Here is an 11,031-nt window from a genome sequence, read left to right on the forward strand (position 1 = left end):
TGAGTAGAATCTCGAAAATGATTTAAATTATTACACTGTTCATTTTAGCATTGAAAGTTGAATATCTTAATTCTGGCACATACGATCTTCATTTAGTTTAAATATGTTATTAGCCGTATAAAACACTATCAGAAACCATCTAGCGTATACGAGGAACGTCCTTTATAAATAGTCATAAATGAAACGAAACCTGAAAAACATCTCGAAAATGATTTCAATTATTACATTGTTCATTTTAGCCTTGAAAGTTGAATTTCTTAAATCTGGCACATACGATCTTCATTTACATTAAATATGTTATTAGCCGTATAAAACACTATCAGAAACCATCTAGCGTATACCGGGAACGTCCTTTAATTAGTCATAAATGAAATGAAACCTGAGACAGATCTCGAAAATGATTTAAATTATTACACTGTTCATTTTAGCCTTGAAAGTTGAATATCTTAATTCTGGCACATACGATCTTCATTTAATTTAAATATGTTATTAGCCGTATAAAACACTATCAGAAACCATCTAGCGTATACGAGGAACGTCCTTTATAAATAGTCATAAATGAAACGAAACCTGAGAAACATCTCGAAAATGATTTCAATTATTACATTGTTCATTTTAGAATTGAAAGTTGAATTTCTTAAATCTGGCACATACGATCTTCATTTACATTAAATATGTTATTAGCCGTATAAAACACTATCAGAAACCATCTAGCGTATACCGGGAACGTCCTTTAATTAGTCATAAATGAAATGAAACCTGAGACAGATCTCGAAAATGATTTAAATTATTACACTGTTCATTTTAGCCTTGAAAGTTGAATATCTTAATTCTGGCACATACGATCTTCATTTAATTTAAATATGTTATTAGCCGTATAAAACACTATCAGAAACCATCTAGCGTATACGAGGAACGTCCTTTATAAATAGTCATAAATGAAACGAAACCTGAGAAACATCTCGAAAATATTTCAATTATTACATTGTTCATTTTAGCCTTGAAAGTTGAATTTCTTAAATCTGGCACATACGATCTTCATTTACATTTAATATGTTATTAGCCGTATAAAACACCGTCAGAAACCATCTAGCCTATACCAGGAACGTCCTTTATAAATAGTCATAAATGAAACGAAACCTGAGAAACATCTCGAAAATGATTTCAATTATTACATTGTTCATTTTAGCCTTGAAAGTTGAATTTCTTAAATCTGGCACATACGATCTTCATTTACATTTAATATGTTATTAGCCGTATAAAACACCGTCAGAAACCATCTAGCGTATACCAGGAACGTCCTTTATAAATAGTCATAAATGAAACGAAACCTGAGAAACATCTCGAAAATGATTTCAATTATTACATTGTTCATTTTAGCCTTGAAAGTTGAATTTCTTAAATCTGGCACATACGATCTTCATTTACATTTAATATGTTATTAGCCGTATAAAACACCGTCAGAAACCATCTAGCGTATACCGGGAACGTCCTTTAATTAGTCATAAATGAAATGAAACCTGAGACAGATCTCGAAAATGATTTAAATTATTACACTGTTCATTTTAGCCTTGAAAGTTGAATATCTTAATTCTGGCACATACGATCTTCATTTAGTTTAAATATGTTATTAGCCGTATAAAACACTATCAGAAACCATCTAGCTTATACGAGGAACGTCCTTTATAAATAGTCATAAATGAAACGAAACCTGAGAAACATCTCGAAAATGATTTCAATTATTACATTGTTCATTTTAGCCTTGAAAGTTGAATTTCTTAAATCTGGCACATACGATCTTCATTTACATTAAATATGTTATTAGCCGTATAAAACACTATCAGAAACCATCTAGCGTATATCGGGAACGTCCTTTAATTAGTCATAAATGAAATGAAACCTGAGACAGATCTCGAAAATGATTTAAATTATTACACTGTTCATTTTAGCCTTGAAAGTTGAATATCTTAATTCTGGCACATACGATCTTCATTTAATTTAAATATGTTATTAGCCGTATAAAACACTATCAGAAACCATATAGCGTATACCAGGAACGTCCTTTATAAATAGTCATAAATGAAACGAAACCTGAGAAACATCTCGAAAATGATTTCAATTATTACATTGTTCATTTTAGCCTTGAAAGTTGAATTTCTTAAATCTGGCACATACGATCTTCATTTACATTTAATATGTTATTAGCCGTATAAAACACCGTCAGAAACCATCTAGCGTATACCAGGAACGTCCTTTATAAATAGTCATAAATGAAACGAAACCTGAGAAACATCTCGAAAATGATTTCAATTATTACATTGTTCATTTTAGCCTTGAAAGTTGAATTTCTTAAATCTGGCACATACGATCTTCATTTACATTTAATATGTTATTAGCCGTATAAAACACCGTCAGAAACCATCTAGCGTATACCAGGAACGTCCTTTATAAATAGTCATAAATGAAACGAAACCTGAGAAACATCTCGAAAATGATTTCAATTATTACATTGTTCATTTTAGCCTTGAAAGTTGAATTTCTTAAATCTGGCACATACGATCTTCATTTACATTAAATATGTTATTAGCCGTATAAAACACTATCAGAAACCATCTAGCGTATACCGGGAACGTCCATAAAATGTGTCATAAATGAAAGGAAACCTGAGTAGAATCTCGAAAATGATTTAAATTATTACACTGTTCATTTTAGCATTGAAAGTTGAATATCTTAATTCTGGCACATACGATCTTCATTTAGTTTAAATATGTTATTAGCCGTATAAAACACTATCAGAAACCATCTAGCGTATACGAGGAACGTCCTTTATAAATAGTCATAAATGAAACGAAACCTGAGAAACATCTCGAAAATAATTTCAATTATTACATTGTTCATTTTAGCCTTGAAAGTTGAATTTCTTAAATCTGGCACATACGATCTTCATTTACATTAAATATGTTATTAGCCGTATAAAACACTATCAGAAACCATCTAGCGTATACCGGGAACGTCCTTTAATTAGTCATAAATGAAATGAAACCTGAGACAGATCTCGAAAATGATTTAAATTATTACACTGTTCATTTTAGCCTTGAAAGTTGAATATCTTAATTCTGGCACATACGATCTTCATTTAATTTAAATATGTTATTAGCCGTATAAAACACTATCAGAAACCATCTAGCGTATACGAGGAACGTCCTTTATAAATAGTCATAAATGAAACGAAACCTGAGAAACATCTCGAAAATATTTCAATTATTACATTGTTCATTTTAGCCTTGAAAGTTGAATTTCTTAAATCTGGCACATACGATCTTCATTTACATTTAATATGTTATTAGCCGTATAAAACACCGTCAGAAACCATCTAGCCTATACCAGGAACGTCCTTTATAAATAGTCATAAATGAAACGAAACCTGAGAAACATCTCGAAAATGATTTCAATTATTACATTGTTCATTTTAGCCTTGAAAGTTGAATTTCTTAAATCTGGCACATACGATCTTCATTTACATTTAATATGTTATTAGCCGTATAAAACACCGTCAGAAACCATCTAGCGTATACCAGGAACGTCCTTTATAAATAGTCATAAATGAAACGAAACCTGAGAAACATCTCGAAAATGATTTCAATTATTACATTGTTCATTTTAGCCTTGAAAGTTGAATTTCTTAAATCTGGCACATACGATCTTCATTTACATTTAATATGTTATTAGCCGTATAAAACACCGTCAGAAACCATCTAGCGTATACCGGGAACGTCCTTTAATTAGTCATAAATGAAATGAAACCTGAGACAGATCTCGAAAATGATTTAAATTATTACACTGTTCATTTTAGCCTTGAAAGTTGAATATCTTAATTCTGGCACATACGATCTTCATTTAGTTTAAATATGTTATTAGCCGTATAAAACACCGTCAGAAACCATCTAGCGTATACCAGGAACGTCCTTTATAAATAGTCATAAATGAAACGAAACCTGAGAAACATCTCGAAAATGATTTCAATTATTACATTGTTCATTTTAGCCTTGAAAGTTGAATTTCTTAAATCTGGCACATACGATCTTCATTTACATTTAATATGTTATTAGCCGTATAAAACACCGTCAGAAACCATCTAGCGTATACCAGGAACGTCCTTTATAAATAGTCATAAATGAAACGAAACCTGAGAAACATCTCGAAAATGATTTCAATTATTACATTGTTCATTTTAGCCTTGAAAGTTGAATTTCTTAAATCTGGCACATACGATCTTCATTTACATTAAATATGTTATTAGCCGTATAAAACACTATCAGAAACCATCTAGCGTATACCGGGAACGTCCATAAAATGTGTCATAAATGAAAGGAAACCTGAGTAGAATCTCGAAAATGATTTAAATTATTACACTGTTCATTTTAGCATTGAAAGTTGAATATCTTAATTCTGGCACATACGATCTTCATTTAGTTTAAATATGTTATTAGCCGTATAAAACACTATCAGAAACCATCTAGCGTATACGAGGAACGTCCTTTATAAATAGTCATAAATGAAACGAAACCTGAAAAACATCTCGAAAATGATTTCAATTATTACATTGTTCATTTTAGCCTTGAAAGTTGAATTTCTTAAATCTGGCACATACGATCTTCATTTACATTAAATATGTTATTAGCCGTATAAAACACTATCAGAAACCATCTAGCGTATACCGGGAACGTCCTTTAATTAGTCATAAATGAAATGAAACCTGAGACAGATCTCGAAAATGATTTAAATTATTACACTGTTCATTTTAGCCTTGAAAGTTGAATATCTTAATTCTGGCACATACGATCTTCATTTAATTTAAATATGTTATTAGCCGTATAAAACACTATCAGAAACCATCTAGCGTATACGAGGAACGTCCTTTATAAATAGTCATAAATGAAACGAAACCTGAGAAACATCTCGAAAATATTTCAATTATTACATTGTTCATTTTAGCCTTGAAAGTTGAATTTCTTAAATCTGGCACATACGATCTTCATTTACATTTAATATGTTATTAGCCGTATAAAACACCGTCAGAAACCATCTAGCCTATACCAGGAACGTCCTTTATAAATAGTCATAAATGAAACGAAACCTGAGAAACATCTCGAAAATGATTTCAATTATTACATTGTTCATTTTAGCCTTGAAAGTTGAATTTCTTAAATCTGGCACATACGATCTTCATTTACATTTAATATGTTATTAGCCGTATAAAACACCGTCAGAAACCATCTAGCGTATACCGGGAACGTCCTTTAATTAGTCATAAATGAAATGAAACCTGAGACAGATCTCGAAAATGATTTAAATTATTACACTGTTCATTTTAGCCTTGAAAGTTGAATATCTTAATTCTGGCACATACGATCTTCATTTAGTTTAAATATGTTATTAGCCGTATAAAACACTATCAGAAACCATCTAGCTTATACGAGGAACGTCCTTTATAAATAGTCATAAATGAAACGAAACCTGAGAAACATCTCGAAAATGATTTCAATTATTACATTGTTCATTTTAGCCTTGAAAGTTGAATTTCTTAAATCTGGCACATACGATCTTCATTTACATTTAATATGTTATTGGCCGTATAAAACACCGTCAGAAACCATCTAGCGTATACCAGGAACGTCCTTTATAAATAGTCATAAATGAAACGAAACCTGAGAAACATCTCGAAAATGATTTCAATTATTACATTGTTCATTTTAGCCTTGAAAGTTGAATTTCTTAAATCTGGCACATACGATCTTCATTTACATTTAATATGTTATTAGCCGTATAAAACACCGTCAGAAACCATCTAGCGTATACCAGGAACGTCCTTTATAAATAGTCATAAATGAAACGAAACCTGAGAAACATCTCGAAAATGATTTCAATTATTACATTGTTCATTTTAGCCTTGAAAGTTGAATTTCTTAAATCTGGCACATACGATCTTCATTTACATTTAATATGTTATTAGCCGTATAAAACACCGTCAGAAACCATCTAGCGTATACCGGGAACGTCCTTTAATTAGTCATAAATGAAATGAAACCTGAGACAGATCTCGAAAATGATTTAAATTATTACACTGTTCATTTTAGCCTTGAAAGTTGAATATCTTAATTCTGGCACATACGATCTTCATTTAGTTTAAATATGTTATTAGCCGTATAAAACACTATCAGAAACCATCTAGCTTATACGAGGAACGTCCTTTATAAATAGTCATAAATGAAACGAAACCTGAGAAACATCTCGAAAATGATTTCAATTATTACATTGTTCATTTTAGCCTTGAAAGTTGAATTTCTTAAATCTGGCACATACGATCTTCATTTACATTTAATATGTTATTGGCCGTATAAAACACCGTCAGAAACCATCTAGCGTATACCAGGAACGTCCTTTATAAATAGTCATAAATGAAACGAAACCTGAGAAACATCTCGAAAATGATTTCAATTATTACATTGTTCATTTTAGCCTTGAAAGTTGAATTTCTTAAATCTGGCACATACGATCTTCATTTACATTTAATATGTTATTAGCCGTATAAAACACCGTCAGAAACCATCTAGCGTATACCAGGAACGTCCTTTATAAATAGTCATAAATGAAACGAAACCTGAGAAACATCTCGAAAATGATTTCAATTATTACATTGTTCATTTTAGCCTTGAAAGTTGAATTTCTTAAATCTGGCACATACGATCTTCATTTACATTTAATATGTTATTAGCCGTATAAAACACCGTCAGAAACCATCTAGCGTATACCGGGAACGTCCTTTAATTAGTCATAAATGAAATGAAACCTGAGACAGATCTCGAAAATGATTTAAATTATTACACTGTTCATTTTAGCCTTGAAAGTTGAATATCTTAATTCTGGCACATACGATCTTCATTTAGTTTAAATATGTTATTAGCCGTATAAAACACTATCAGAAACCATCTAGCTTATACGAGGAACGTCCTTTATAAATAGTCATAAATGAAACGAAACCTGAGAAACATCTCGAAAATGATTTCAATTATTACATTGTTCATTTTAGCCTTGAAAGTTGAATTTCTTAAATCTGGCACATACGATCTTCATTTACATTTAATATGTTATTGGCCGTATAAAACACCGTCAGAAACCATCTAGCGTATACCAGGAACGTCCTTTATAAATAGTCATAAATGAAACGAAACCTGAGAAACATCTCGAAAATGATTTCAATTATTACATTGTTCATTTTAGCCTTGAAAGTTGAATTTCTTAAATCTGGCACATACGATCTTCATTTACATTTAATATGTTATTAGCCGTATAAAACACCGTCAGAAACCATCTAGCGTATACCAGGAACGTCCTTTATAAATAGTCATAAATGAAACGAAACCTGAGAAACATCTCGAAAATGATTTCAATTATTACATTGTTCATTTTAGCCTTGAAAGTTGAATTTCTTAAATCTGGCACATACGATCTTCATTTACATTTAATATGTTATTAGCCGTATAAAACACCGTCAGAAACCATCTAGCGTATACCGGGAACGTCCTTTAATTAGTCATAAATGAAATGAAACCTGAGACAGATCTCGAAAATGATTTAAATTATTACACTGTTCATTTTAGCCTTGAAAGTTGAATATCTTAATTCTGGCACATACGATCTTCATTTAGTTTAAATATGTTATTAGCCGTATAAAACACTATCAGAAACCATCTAGCTTATACGAGGAACGTCCTTTATAAATAGTCATAAATGAAACGAAACCTGAGAAACATCTCGAAAATGATTTCAATTATTACATTGTTCATTTTAGCCTTGAAAGTTGAATTTCTTAAATCTGGCACATACGATCTTCATTTACATTTAATATGTTATTGGCCGTATAAAACACCGTCAGAAACCATCTAGCGTATACCAGGAACGTCCTTTATAAATAGTCATAAATGAAACGAAACCTGAGAAACATCTCGAAAATGATTTCAATTATTACATTGTTCATTTTAGCCTTGAAAGTTGAATTTCTTAAATCTGGCACATACGATCTTCATTTACATTTAATATGTTATTAGCCGTATAAAACACCGTCAGAAACCATCTAGCGTATACCAGGAACGTCCTTTATAAATAGTCATAAATGAAACGAAACCTGAGAAACATCTCGAAAATGATTTCAATTATTACATTGTTCATTTTAGCCTTGAAAGTTGAATTTCTTAAATCTGGCACATACGATCTTCATTTACATTTAATATGTTATTAGCCGTATAAAACACCGTCAGAAACCATCTAGCGTATACCAGGAACGTCCTTTATAAATAGTCATAAATGAAACGAAACCTGAGAAACATCTCGAAAATGATTTCAATTATTACATTGTTCATTTTAGCCTTGAAAGTTGAATTTCTTAAATCTGGCACATACGATCTTCATTTACATTAAATATGTTATTAGCCGTATAAAACACTATCAGAAACCATCTAGCGTATACCGGGAACGTCCATAAAATGTGTCATAAATGAAAGGAAACCTGAGTAGAATCTCGAAAATGATTTAAATTATTACACTGTTCATTTTAGCATTGAAAGTTGAATATCTTAATTCTGGCACATACGATCTTCATTTAGTTTAAATATGTTATTAGCCGTATAAAACACTATCAGAAACCATCTAGCGTATACGAGGAACGTCCTTTATAAATAGTCATAAATGAAACGAAACCTGAAAAACATCTCGAAAATGATTTCAATTATTACATTGTTCATTTTAGCCTTGAAAGTTGAATTTCTTAAATCTGGCACATACGATCTTCATTTACATTAAATATGTTATTAGCCGTATAAAACACTATCAGAAACCATCTAGCGTATACCGGGAACGTCCTTTAATTAGTCATAAATGAAATGAAACCTGAGACAGATCTCGAAAATGATTTAAATTATTACACTGTTCATTTTAGCCTTGAAAGTTGAATATCTTAATTCTGGCACATACGATCTTCATTTAATTTAAATATGTTATTAGCCGTATAAAACACTATCAGAAACCATCTAGCGTATACGAGGAACGTCCTTTATAAATAGTCATAAATGAAACGAAACCTGAGAAACATCTCGAAAATGATTTCAATTATTACATTGTTCATTTTAGCCTTGAAAGTTGAATTTCTTAAATCTGGCACATACGATCTTCATTTACATTAAATATGTTATTAGCCGTATAAAACACTATCAGAAACCATCTAGCGTATACCGGGAACGTCCTTTAATTAGTCATAAATGAAATGAAACCTGAGACAGATCTCGAAAATGATTTAAATTATTACACTGTTCATTTTAGCCTTGAAAGTTGAATATCTTAATTCTGGCACATACGATCTTCATTTAGTTTAAATATGTTATTAGCCGTATAAAACACTATCAGAAACCATCTAGCTTATACGAGGAACGTCCTTTATAAATAGTCATAAATGAAACGAAACCTGAGAAACATCTCGAAAATGATTTCAATTATTACATTGTTCATTTTAGCCTTGAAAGTTGAATTTCTTAAATCTGGCACATACGATCTTCATTTACATTTAATATGTTATTGGCCGTATAAAACACCGTCAGAAACCATCTAGCGTATACCAGGAACGTCCTTTATAAATAGTCATAAATGAAACGAAACCTGAGAAACATCTCGAAAATGATTTCAATTATTACATTGTTCATTTTAGCCTTGAAAGTTGAATTTCTTAAATCTGGCACATACGATCTTCATTTACATTAAATATGTTATTAGCCGTATAAAACACTATCAGAAACCATCTAGCGTATACCGGGAACGTCCTTTAATTAGTCATAAATGAAATGAAACCTGAGACAGATCTCGAAAATGATTTAAATTATTACACTGTTCATTTTAGCCTTGAAAGTTGAATATCTTAATTCTGGCACATACGATCTTCATTTAGTTTAAATATGTTATTAGCCGTATAAAACACTATCAGAAACCATCTAGCTTATACGAGGAACGTCCTTTATAAATAGTCATAAATGAAACGAAACCTGAGAAACATCTCGAAAATGATTTCAATTATTACATTGTTCATTTTAGCCTTGAAAGTTGAATTTCTTAAATCTGGCACATACGATCTTCATTTACATTTAATATGTTATTGGCCGTATAAAACACCGTCAGAAACCATCTAGCGTATACCAGGAACGTCCTTTATAAATAGTCATAAATGAAACGAAACCTGAGAAACATCTCGAAAATGATTTCAATTATTACATTGTTCATTTTAGCCTTGAAAGTTGAATTTCTTAAATCTGGCACATACGATCTTCATTTACATTTAATATGTTATTAGCCGTATAAAACACCGTCAGAAACCATCTAGCGTATACCAGGAACGTCCTTTATAAATAGTCATAAATGAAACGAAACCTGAGAAACATCTCGAAAATGATTTCAATTATTACATTGTTCATTTTAGCCTTGAAAGTTGAATTTCTTAAATCTGGCACATACGATCTTCATTTACATTTAATATGTTATTAGCCGTATAAAACACCGTCAGAAACCATCTAGCGTATACCGGGAACGTCCTTTAATTAGTCATAAATGAAATGAAACCTGAGACAGATCTCGAAAATGATTTAAATTATTACACTGTTCATTTTAGCCTTGAAAGTTGAATATCTTAATTCTGGCACATACGATCTTCATTTAGTTTAAATATGTTATTAGCCGTATAAAACACTATCAGAAACCATCTAGCTTATACGAGGAACGTCCTTTATAAATAGTCATAAATGAAACGAAACCTGAGAAACATCTCGAAAATGATTTCAATTATTACATTGTTCATTTTAGCCTTGAAAGTTGAATTTCTTAAATCTGGCACATACGATCTTCATTTACATTTAATATGTTATTGGCCGTATAAAACACCGTCAGAAACCATCTAGCGTATACCAGGAACGTCCTTTATAAATAGTCATAAAT

Source organism: Phalangium opilio, unplaced genomic scaffold, assembly GCF_054372755.1.
Source record: "Phalangium opilio isolate 3A_F unplaced genomic scaffold, DU_Popi_V2 ptg000101l_1, whole genome shotgun sequence".
Classification (NCBI taxonomy): Eukaryota; Metazoa; Arthropoda; class Arachnida; order Opiliones; family Phalangiidae; genus Phalangium; species Phalangium opilio.